The 12,491-nt window shown below is 42.9% G+C and overlaps 1 protein-coding gene across 2 annotated transcripts in view; it reads right to left on the minus strand.

Moving 5' to 3' along the window:
- Positions 1-12,491, minus strand: part of TRIQK (triple QxxK/R motif containing) — a 531,698-nt gene that overhangs the window by 143,340 nt on the left and 375,867 nt on the right. The window lies entirely within an intron of this gene.

Genomic DNA, 12,491 nt, shown 5'->3' on the forward strand with positions numbered 1-12,491 from the left:
GGGGAAAAAAACGGAATATATGTACACAGTAGTGGCACAGAACTATAGATTTCCTAGCAACAATGCCAACATAAGAATACAAAACAAACTAGAACAATTCCTGTCCCTACTTCGGATGGGTGAAATATTCAGCATCAAAGGAAAAAAAAAATATACATTTAGTTTCTTGCCTTTCTCATGAAATATATTTCCAAAAGATATTCATGTTTAGTGTGGCAAAGACTTTGTTGTGGAGAGAAGCAGGGTGGTAGCATTCAATCATTTAAGAGACAGGCGCGCGCACCAGGCGAAGTACCTGAAGTACCTTTTTGCCTCTTACGCTGTTCTGGACGTCTTGGGATCCGTGCTGAATTCGCTACTTTCAACGTACACAAATAGCCGATATACCGCTTTATTTGCAGTGGCCCCGCCTCTTTTAGCAGGAAGTGGTTCAAATCAGCTGTCTGCACACACCAGGTGAAGTACCTCTAGTATGTCTTTGCCTCTTCGCCGCTGAGTTGCAGCGGTGCGGCGCAGAGGTGCTTCGGGTGCTGGTGTCTCGTGATTTGATTGTGGCATGCAATTGCGCTCTTCAAAACATAGTCTGTTGCAGCCCCGTGCAGGTCTCCTTTTAGCTCGAGGGGGGAGGCATGTCGGTGCTAAATGGGCGCTCGCGTGTAGCCTCTCCGTTGTCTTCCAGGCCGGCTGCCCGTACAGATAGGAAAGTTCTGCATTCCACTGACAAAGTATTAAAGGACGCTTACATCCGCGCCTTTTAAAAGAACATCACGGGAAGGTCCCGTGCACTTACTAACCACCGACTTCAACGCAATCTGCCAAGTTGATGACAAACACTTCCAAGTCCGCTTTCGCAACCACATTGGAGCAAAGGCGCCCAAGGACACAAAACGTGACCAATTAAATGAGGCGGAGAGGTGTAAATCGCCCGCTTCTTCCATTTCTGTGGTGAATAATATGAGTGACTAACTTGTCCAATGATGCTAAAATGTTATCTAATATTCCATCTGTAAGCGATAGCATTATGCTAAAAGAGCTTCCTCCCACTGCAAAATTAAATAACACAAAGAAATTGGATGGGTGTAAAGACTGGTAGGGGATGTCTGTACTTCCGCTCTCTATGTGGTGAGGAGAGGCACAGAGGACCCCAGCCAAGATTCTCTATTTGGTAGCAATGAATGAGCAATTAAGGCCTAGCTTCTCAGGAGGTGATGCAGGCTGGTTCTTAAGTACAGTGTAGTCCCCGAACCCCCACAAAGGAATGTCCACACACTGTATTACTGAAAACAGTCTTTATACAAATATTAAAAGGTATGTACACAATCACAATAATGCACTTTGTACTTGGACGTCAACAACGATAAATATATACAATTCTAAAGTGGTACCACCAATGTTATCGAATCTCATTAAAGTGCATCAACTGTACTGTTAAAATGTCACAGATCAATAACGAGGGAACCAGCAATAGGGATAGCAGGAACGTAAGATGGTTGAAACAGTAGTCTTATTTCCTCCTATTAAGGTTTTACCCCCCCAATGTACCTGGTGGAGTAGAGTTCTCCGAAGATGCGTCAACCGATCCTTCTTGAGTGACTCCCTTTAAAGCAGGAGCCACGGATCGTCGAGAGGCGTCGAGCAACTCGGCGTTCAGTGTCGGGGAATCGAAGGCCCTTCTTGAGTGCCCTCCCTTTAAAGCGAGTGTCACGGGTCGAACGTCCGACGGTGAACATGTTGAACTACGGCCATGAAGTGGCAGCTTTGTTCCTAGCGGTGCTCATCGACGACAGAGCGTTGGCGTCCTGCAAGGAAGAGGCGTGCGGAGCACCTCTGGGGACGATGGTTCTGGACCGCAAAGAGATGATGAAGAACTGTGGCCCAGCAAGGGCGTCGAGTCGTCGGCATCTCTGTGGTCCTTAGGTGGCGGGAAACCCACCGGCGGATGCTCCTCCCCGCATTGACGGTTGGGCCTTCTCCAGCGGTCGCCCATAAAGTGGGCGACGATGCAGACGAGAGTGTCCGATGATCAAATGAAGTTCTTAGGCAAACGGGAGCACGGCGGCTCCGGTCAGCGACGGCGGTCATCAACAGTGGCGGACAACAGTCCGGGTGATTCTCTTTGAGATTCCGCGGCAGTCCCCGTCTCGGGTCGGTAGTCTGTCGAAGGTCTGTCTACCAGGGAGCTTTGGCAAAGATCAGCTGTGCACTTTGGTCCCTCGTAGTTTGGGAAGAGGGCGCCTTACCAGGTCCTCTCTGGGTCAGTCCTTGGAGACACAGCAGCTTTCAGATTGTGAAGGAGAGCAACAGCACTTCTTCTCGTCCAGCGGGGCTTCAAGGTCAAGCTTCAGTTACTCCAGTTACTTGTCGTAGTGGACTTCAGCTTCTGAACACGATTCCTAGCAGTGAGAGGTCCCCAGATATACTGTTGATCTCCCATTCATTGCGCTGGGTCGCACTCAAGCATCCAATCACGACTAAGGGCATTCATGCAGGCAGGCAGCCAATCAGGCACACAAGGTATTCAGGCCATTCACTTAGCTCCAGACACTCACAACAAGTTATGTGTATTGGGACAAGTACTGAGCCATTCAACAATCCCAACTGCATTCATACCGTTTTCGGGCAGGGCTGTCTCAGTCATTGTGTCAACCACCAGATACAAGACATCCACAACACAGAATGCATATTCGTCACACACTCTATTCACCTGGGTCCCACCCACAGGAGGTACCCACAACATAAATCACTGGGAAGGCTCCAGCTAGTCTGGCCGGGCCTTCACAACAACACCATATATGGCATTGCCACCCAACAGCCAGTCAGGGAGAAGGGACAGAGTCAGGGCTTCCCAGGACTTTGGGAAAGCAAGGTAATAGGTAATAGAAAGCAAGAAGCCACAGGGGCCAACTTGTTTTCCATCAGGAATCAACTGATCCCAATGGCAGGGCCGGGGTCTCCCAAAATGGAGGATACTCCGCGCACCTGTCAAATTCAGCATGGAGCTGCCACCAGCCCATACCCTGCTCTGTGGGCCACCCACAGATGCCCAAAAACACACTAGGGGCACACGGTTGTACCCCCACCCATGGGTGCCATAAGGGTATCCCACGGGTCCGTTCACCAAACCAAAAGAGAGCTGCACGGCCAGGAGTCCCACATGAACTCCTGCGCGGAAAACACGACAGAACACACGATAAAAAGCAGTAAAGGACAAGGATACGGAGGCCCCGTCCCTCCGATGCATTTCCAGCATCACAATGGGAAAAGCACACAGGATGTACCGGTAATTGACCCGGACGATGAGGGATCTGGGTTTTCTGGGCACACTTTACCTGATAATTTGTCAGAGTCATCAGTCCTTTTTGAAACACCGGAACCCAATTACACAAGCTCCCCCATAAGTGTGTCCTTTATGCACCCCACTCCAAGAAGACCCACATGGCCTCCAAGCAAAAGGAGTATGGCACAATCAGGCTCGCAAAATGAGCGGTTGTTGGAAGCCACTTTGCAAGCCATGAACTTTGCCATACAAACACTAGGGAAATTATTTGAGACACTTGGCATTAAATTAACAAAGCAGGCTGCTTTGATGGAACAGATGCATACCTGTCAAAATACCATTGGGATTGCAATTGGCGCCAAATAACTTATGTCAAGTATATCCAAATAAAAACAGACAGCAATGTCATCAGTAGCTGTCCAAACATCTGCAATAACGCAAAAAACAGATTTTGTTATTCTTCTCATTGAAGGGATTATTGTTGAGACCCCTTCAAATGGGAATCCCTTGCCTGGCAGCAAACCTGAGAGCATATCTGAAGCTAATCTGGTGGTCCCCATAATTACGACAAAAAAAAACTCACGCTCCAAGCAATTTTTTTAAGGCACTCACACTTCCTAAGAAAAGCTTGATTGTGGCATGACAAGCTATAAGGAAACAATATAAACAGATGCAGAATAAATCTATTCAATCTAATACTCCACCTCAGACCGCAGACTATGCACCTCTGGATGCATTAAGGAAGTGAACCTTCATAGTGCTTCACACCAACAAAAAGTATGCGGGGGGGGGGGGGGGGTTCGAGTGGAATCTTCCAATGGGCCCAAGGCTAATCTGACAGATTTGAGAAATGAAGAAGTTATCCAGGCATATAGACATGAAATTAGAACAGCAGTTTATGCTTACATGTCTGGTCATTACTTGCCAATTCCACCAAGGTCAGGTAATGACCCCTTAAATTTTTTTGCACCTAGTAGAGTGATTGAGCAGGATATAAGGTCCGAGTCATATCAAAATTTCTCAAAATGTATGGACCCTCTGCAAGATATAGGGGCGGTACACAATAGAATATGCTGTTAGTTCAACCGCTTGTAACATCTATTGCCTCGTTAGCACGAGATGATATAGACTCAAGGGCAAGCCTGCACAAGATATTAGCACCTCAAGACCCCCATGCACAGGGTCGCGACATGGCAACGGAAATGAGGGGTTTAGTAGAGACTGCCCTAAAACAAATACAGGCGAAACCGAAAAATGATCCACCGAGAGATAACAGTAACAACCAGACCCCTTCACTCCCTATGCCAAAGTCAGAGGGGAAAAAAAGACTGGCACCTTATTCACTAGTTTTGGCTTGCAGATCAGCACCTTGTAAGCAATATGACCTTAACAGAAGATCTGTTATGGACATATTTTCTGAAGTGGTGCAGCTGGAGGACATCAACTCAGCTGACATTGAGTATGTAGAGTTCATGAGAGACAAGAATCTCAACATTGTGAGATTGTGGCTGAACTCTCGGGTGGTGCAAAATCTTATCTGGTCAACAAAAGCCCATTTATACAATTTGGGCTTTGAGCTTATAGCAGAAAACAACATAACCAACCCAGCGTCTGCCAACTACCAAGCTCCCTCAGAGAAACAAACAGGGGGAGTACCCAAGCGGGGAGGAAATAGGGAAATTGCAAAGGCCAACACATGTCATTGTAAATGCTCCCAGGAACAACTTCAACTAGATCTTGTCTATATGCAGGATTAGGTGTCCCTGCTGAGTTGGAACACTAGAGGGTTCACTCACCTTCTTAGTAATGACCAGAATCAGCTCGGAATATATGACCCAATTCTTTCACAAGAGACCTGGCTCATAGATCCTCCAGTTGGGAATGTTTTTGATATTTATATCAATCCCGCTTATAGATCATCCTCTGGCAGACCATCTTCTGGTCTACTTACAGCCATTAAAATTTGAAAGGGAGTGTCATCGGAATTATGGGTCTGTCCAAATAAGCACATGCTTTTGGTAAAGGTCAAGGCTGAGGGAATAGGGTTTGCTGTTCTTAATATATATTGGAATGCAGCTGCTATAGGTGACAATGCATTTTTTAACGATGTAATAACGCTACTTGATTTGGTTGCTCTAGATAATCTCTCACCTGATACTTGCTGGAGACTTAAACATTAATCTCCTCAGTAAGAAAAACTTATCAAGTGGAGGTAGAGCATACATATGGCACATGCTTACCAAATCTCGTCATCTGCATATGCTAATTGGTATGTTTAAAGAAGATACACCCCCAGGGGCAACATGGCAGAATGGTCAAATGGAATCAATCATTGATTATATCTTTGTGAGTGTTACCTTGCTCTCTTATGGTTAAGAGTTTTCTAATCGTGGATGCTAAACAGAGTGATCATAAAATCTTAGCAATTAAATGGTGGCAGAAAGATCTTAGGAAAATTGATCATACTGGTCAGTGTCAAGGTTCTTTAATTGTGAATCCAGGGCTCAATAGGCTCTGATGGTCAGAGGATGACTTATACCAATTTAACCAATATTTGGTCAAATCAATCCAACAAAATCCCACTGATGTGAATAATATGGGTATGCAGTACAGTAATACAATGAAGCTCTTCCAGAACCCAAGATTGAACATGCAACTAAAAACTAAGCATCGGCACAGTTTTGATTTGGTCATGAAATTAAGGAAAGCTAAAAAGCGTGCTGAATTGAGGCAAGCTTCTAGGTATCCCCTGGATATCAGAGCCCTACTTGTAAGAAAAATCAAGCTGAAGTAGACCAATTGGGTAAAAAGTTATTGTGCAAAGATGTATCAAAATTATGGCACAGTTATGTTGAGCACACTAGCAACCAAGAATACTGCAAAAATGTGGTCCATAATTATTTTTTGCTACGGGGTCCTCACAAATTGCGGCTCAATCCAATGCGGTGAGTGAACAAGCTTGGGTACAGCACCTTTCTGACCTATACTCAGTCTCCCAAGGCGCCACATGTTTTGATGCTTCTGTTTTGGATGGCCAATTTCACCTTGAGTTTGATCACAAAGACATATTGTCATTAATCAAAACAGCATCCAATTCTAGGGCAGCTGGACCAGATGGTCTTTCAAACTATACCCTAAAACTGCATCCGGAGTTGTGGGAGTCGATATTGCACTTCATTTTTTCAGCAATCAATGCAGCTCAAGCCCTCCCAAAATCATGGATGCACTCAATCACTGTTTCAATATTCAAAAAGGGTGATCGGCAAGCGCCTAGCAGCTATCGTCCGATCTCCCTTCTTGATGTCCCAGGAAACATTTTTGGCAGATTGATTTTGAAGAAATTTAATGCATGGACCATCCAAGCAGAATTAGGAGACAGTTACCAATCTGGTTTTGTCTCTGGCTTGGGGACAATCCCAAACACAATATGCCTAAATTTGATTAAAATGCATTATGCCGCCAAAGGACAGACACTATCTAGCGTTCGACTTTCAGGCAGCGTTCGATTCTATAGATCGGGCCATGCTCTACAAGAAACTCAAAAGGCATAACTGTCCAAATTGCCTACTAACTCTTGTGATGCTACTGCATTCGAACACCACAATGCAGGTATGCTTAACTTTTGAAGGTATACTATCCGCATCCATCACGACTGAGAGGATTGAAACAGGGGTGCCCATTGGCCTCAGGTTTATTCAACTTTTTCATTTTTGATATGGGAGACATCTTTACCAACATCTGTTGTGATCCCCCAAAATTGGGTAATGACAAAGTCAGCTATCTCCTTTATGCAGATGATTTAGTACTGCTGTTGCAAACGCCATATGGCCTACAACAAATGTTAGACAGGCTGAATCATTATACCGTAGTCAACCATCTACAAATAAACCCAACTAAATCACAAGTATTAGTTTGTCATAATACTTTCAAGCGTAAGAAAAAGTGCTACGCCTGGACAATTCAGGGCAAGGCACTTAGAGTGGTGGAACAATATAAATATCTAGGTTTTATTTTTACTAACTCCATAACATCAAAGACTCAGACTTGGGAACACAAATCTTGACCTCTCAGACCAGGATTTTTGCTGCTAGATTTGGTAAATTCTCATTTAAGCATATACTGTCTTTCTATCAAATGAAGGTTGTCTCAATACTATTATATGGAGTTGAAGCCGCAAGTCCACGAAATCGATTATATTGGGACAGAATAGAGGCCAAATATTGGAGGCAAGTGTTACAACTACCTAATTGCACTCCACTCCCTATGATACGTTTTGAGGTGGGTACATTATCCCTGCATTCGCAGGTCTTGTGGAAAATGTGTGCCCTTCTGCGGAAGTGTCTGTTAGGCCTTAATGCAGCTAATGTATTGGGTATAGTAGCACAGTCCCTGCTCTCAAATTTAACTGGACTACCTAGCAAGTGGTGTCCACTACTATACAATGAAATGCTGAGGCTGCGGTAAGTATTGAGATCTTGGTGTCCAATCCAGATTTACCAAAAAAGAAAATCTTTGAATGCGATTGGATTAGGAATCTAGCAGCCTGTCAGACATATAAAGATTTTGACGTTTCAGTTTTTGGGTCAAAAAGATACAGAGACTTGGCTGAATATTTAAATAAATGTCCCGCGCCTCATACGACAGCAATATATGAAATTCAGATTCAATTTATGGCACACCCGTGAAGTATTACAGAGGAGAAATCTAATTGTGCCAAATGAAAATTACTGCCGCTATTGTCTAGACCAACAACAAAAAGAAACTCTTCAACATCTGATTGTTGCATGCCCCCGTTTAAAGCCGCTTCGCATGAAATTATTTCAAAATGTTTTCATATTGTTCTGAGTTGGACGAGGGTTCACTTTGGAAACTAGTTTTTACAAGCCCAAGATTAGCTGTAAAGGTTGCGATTGTGCACTTTCTGGAAGCTACCGTCCCAGAATTTGCACTCACATAATATTATATACTGTGAAAGAGAAAATATGTGTTCAGGAAAGAGATCCAATTACAATAGACGGTACTTATGTATTTATATAACAAACGTTTCATTTCAGCTATTTTTATAATCACTCACTGATGAGGTTACAGGATTAATTTTGTGATTTAGTGATGTTATCACTTGTGTTGAATGTTGTCCACGTCCAGTTTTGTTGAAGAGAAAATGTAACCATAGTGTAAACTTATAATGTTATTTGCTGTTTTTTTGGCTGTGTAAAAATGTTAAAGATTTGAAAAGTTGTTTTTAACAACTAACCAAATAAAAAACTTAAAAAAATTAAGAGACAGGCTTCAGTGCCTGGCGGCAGCAAGCACAGAAAGTGTAGATTTGCTGGCAGTGGGGTTCGGAAATGCTGGTATCGGAATGTTTTCAGCATTTTACTGCCACTGCGGCTCTTGAAAAGGTTTCTTCAACAGGCTTAAGAATTGGATGACGGTTTATGCCGACAGTGCCACGTCCACGACCATCACGTGCAATGGTCCGTGGAGACTGTAGGCCGCAGAATTCTAGAACCGAGGCTACACACAGAAGAAGACCCCTCAACCACATCCATTTATAGTAGCTCCTTCGAGGTGGCAGTGCACATGGCTCCTAGTTACAGCAGTTCCTGAAAAGGGAATCTAAACAAGCCACTAGTAGTTCCTTCCTATACAGCAACGGGTCAGAGGGGAAGAACAGACGCATCAGCGGACAAGATCGATGTCCAGCAGCAGATGCAACAGGAAATGCAAGACGTGTAGATTTTCTGGCAGCAGGGTGCTAGAACGCATGTAGTAAGGCACTACTCTTCCTAAACACCCTGCAAGCCTACTGGACTAATTTCCTAACTGCCCATTGCATTATTTATTGATTTACATTTATAAAGTGCGCTAAACCCGTAGGCATTGGGAGATGATGGCTGAAGAATGCTTACATAAAATACACAAATGTTATCATGCGGTTTCAAGCGGCTATGAGATTACAGAGTTACTATTAAATGGAAGGATGCTTACATAAGGTATACAGGCTAGGTACAGGTTGCATGTAAGCTTACATACAGTATCATGCAGATGGGTAGAGATTGCAGAGTTAATATTACGTCACAAACAGGAATATGGTGCATGAAGATACATATAGCTTGCCGAAGACAGCGAGAGGGGCCAACAACTTTTCAAGGGAGTAGAAGGCCAGTGAATACTGTTACCAAATTATTGTTGATCAATGCCCAGTGAAAAGTCAGTCTAAATTACTGTAATATTAAACACCTTATTGTAACCATAAATTAGACAGAGGCTGATGGACTCTTCTGGTCAGTTATTCCTTTGGGGTCCAGGCTGGATAGAGACTTTTGCACATTGACCACCAAGACTATTCTGAAGGTTGTGTGACCTGGCTATACAATTCTCTCTCTACTTACGGTTCCTGTGGTGCTCAGGCTCAAATTCGAATTGCTGGCATCCAAATCGTGCCCTGCTTTTTAAATATATAGTTGCATTACTGTTGGTTCATCAGCCACTAGTGGTCAATTTCTCCCGAATAGTTGAAATATCTGATTTAGTAGCCCGGGATTACTTAGTCATTATCGCAACATTGATCTTGGCGCTCAATACATCACCACAATACTGGCATATCTCACAGTCAACATATTACAAACGTTCCACTCTTATCCTCCTTTTCATCCAAACTTTTAAATTTGGTATGTACTGGCTCCCAGCCTCCTTTCGGTTTGGATCGATCAGACATCCATTTGCGATCCAAATTCTTCTTTGGGTAATGAAAAAGGGTTACAGCTTGATCTATTAATTTTACCTCCTTTCTACTAGCCATAATGAAGGTTTGACAGCCTGCCAAAAATGTGATTATTGGAATTTGGCATTCTTGGAAGTCTTAGCCCCTCTGAAAATAATGGCAATTATGGAAGTTAATCCTTACTTGCATTGTTGGTTCACCCACAGTTCAGTAGAGATCATAGCATTACGTTTACTGACCAGGCAAACTCCCATAGCTTTATAAAAACTCTAACCATTGTAGACATGTTTTAATATAGCGAAGAAAGCACAATAATCCTGTTGAATATCCAATGCACACACTGTAGAAGAAACTTCATCTTCCGGTTTTCTGGCTACCAATATCAGATGATGGAGCTCTGCAATCATTTCTCAATTTTCATTATTGAAAGAAATACACCATTAGAAGCATTTTCGAAACCTCAACCGATATCCTGTATTAAGCTTTTGTAATGGGGTCAGCAAAGTTGATCTTATAAGAAAAACAAAAAGACTTAATCAGCAGTGTTATTGCAAGTGTTGCCAAAATAGTTTACCATTATTATTATCATCATTGAATTGACCTAGTTTCAAGAAGCAACTAAGTGCTTTAAAGAGCTATACAACTATATAGATACATAACGGAGCACTTTTCAGAGGTAACAACACAACAGATATGTAGCGAGGGTGGGAGGGGTGGCTATCAACAGAGCGATGCAGACGCGAGCCTGCAGAGCTCCATGGCCGGCCCTTAAATATCCTGCTATATCCTGGAATGCAGAATCTAATTTGGGCTGCATCGAGGGCTGAGGAGTGTAAGCGGCTTCAATTCAACACTACAGCTAAGTCCATGCCTAGTCTGGGATGCTGATGGAAACCCTTATTGATGTATTTTTATGTCCAGTTCGTTTACTCTGGATGACAACCCTTATATAACACCCCTCTCTTAGAATCCCCCTGACCCCACTGAGCCAAGAAGTAGGTTTGTTTTGCAAATTAAAAGGTTTATTTGAAAAATCACACAATATGTATATATCACACTTTTATTAATAAATTGATAATACACTTGTGAATATGAGCAGTAATCAGCAATAGGTAATCCTACTGTAGCACAGTTCTTGGATACTTATGAATAGGAACAGAGGAATAAGGTAGCAGAGAATGCTTTATGTGGTTCAAGGAGATGCAAAGATGAATAAAATGCAGTACAGAAATAAACTGATATGGTTTCACAAGAGATAATATGTTCACTTTTCCCCTTGTGGCAATTCACTCCCCCCCTATGCAATGTAAGGAGATCGAAGTAACACACACAGTCTTCAGGAATACGATCACAATACAATACGAATTTCCAGTTCCCCCCAGCGGGCTTAGAGGAAAACAGGTATGATTTTAAAGCAGGCAAATCCTTTTAAATGTGGTGGCAATGAAGTAAAATTTGCTAAAAATGCTTTTAATTCCCTATCGGAGGTTCAGAGTAGGTGATAGCTATTTAAGATTAATTCAAGTCACACTTGCGATGCTCCATGAGGGATTAGCAGGTTGAAAACGAATTTAAGCAGTTCAAGCAAAAGCGGCTATTTTGACAGAAAACGAAATTGAGCGAAATGACAATTATTGGAAAGATTAGAATCTTGGCTTTGAAATGAAAGTTAAATCTCGTTCCTAGCACCTACGATTCAAAAGATACAGACACATTTGTGAAGGTATTTTTTCGAAATTAAAGTAAACTTCAGAATGACCAAATTACACTTTTACAGCTTTGAAATGACAGAATGAACACACGATTCCTATGATGCAGTTATGGACAGGATCAAATGTCTTGAATAAGATTATTTTAAACTAAGAGATTAGTTCAGGCACAGTTCTAGCTGAGTACTCACACTATAAATTTGAAATAGGCCGTCAAGGTCTGATCAGGTTTGGACTGGACTCCTGGCAGGTGGTTCTGAAGTCACAGCTCTCTGGGTCAGCTCTGCTCTGCACTTCACAGCGGTCTGGGTCGCTGGTTCTGGAGATGGTCCTTCTGGATATTGTCTGGTCCAGCAAAATGTGTCGCAAGAAAGTGGAAAGTGAATGTCTTGCCTGTCCAAGCAGTCCTTTTTGTGTGTTTTGAAAGTGGGTGTGTGCGTGGGCATAACTATGCCTGCCCCTCATAACTTATCATTTGCCAAACTCTCCTCGCTCCCTTGATTGGGGGAAGGAATGGAGTGTCATCAGGCATTAATTTTATGGCATACAGAAAGAACACTCCCCTTGTCAATTTGCACCCAAATCTATTTTTGATCCAAATACATATTTATCTATGTACCATTTTTCTAATATTGTATGTCCAGTTAACATATTTTCTGTAGCACCAAACCATCTGATCCCTGTCGTTGTAAGATGTGTCCACTTATGACAGAATTCTGCCCTTTTCATCAAGAACACAACCTCTAAACTTTTCCAGAATTTACACAAACATGCACAA

This window comes from Ambystoma mexicanum, chromosome 5q (genome assembly GCF_040938575.1).
Source record: "Ambystoma mexicanum isolate Mex_15411 chromosome 5q, UKY_AmexF1_1, whole genome shotgun sequence".
Lineage (NCBI taxonomy): Eukaryota > Metazoa > Chordata > Amphibia > Caudata > Ambystomatidae > Ambystoma > Ambystoma mexicanum.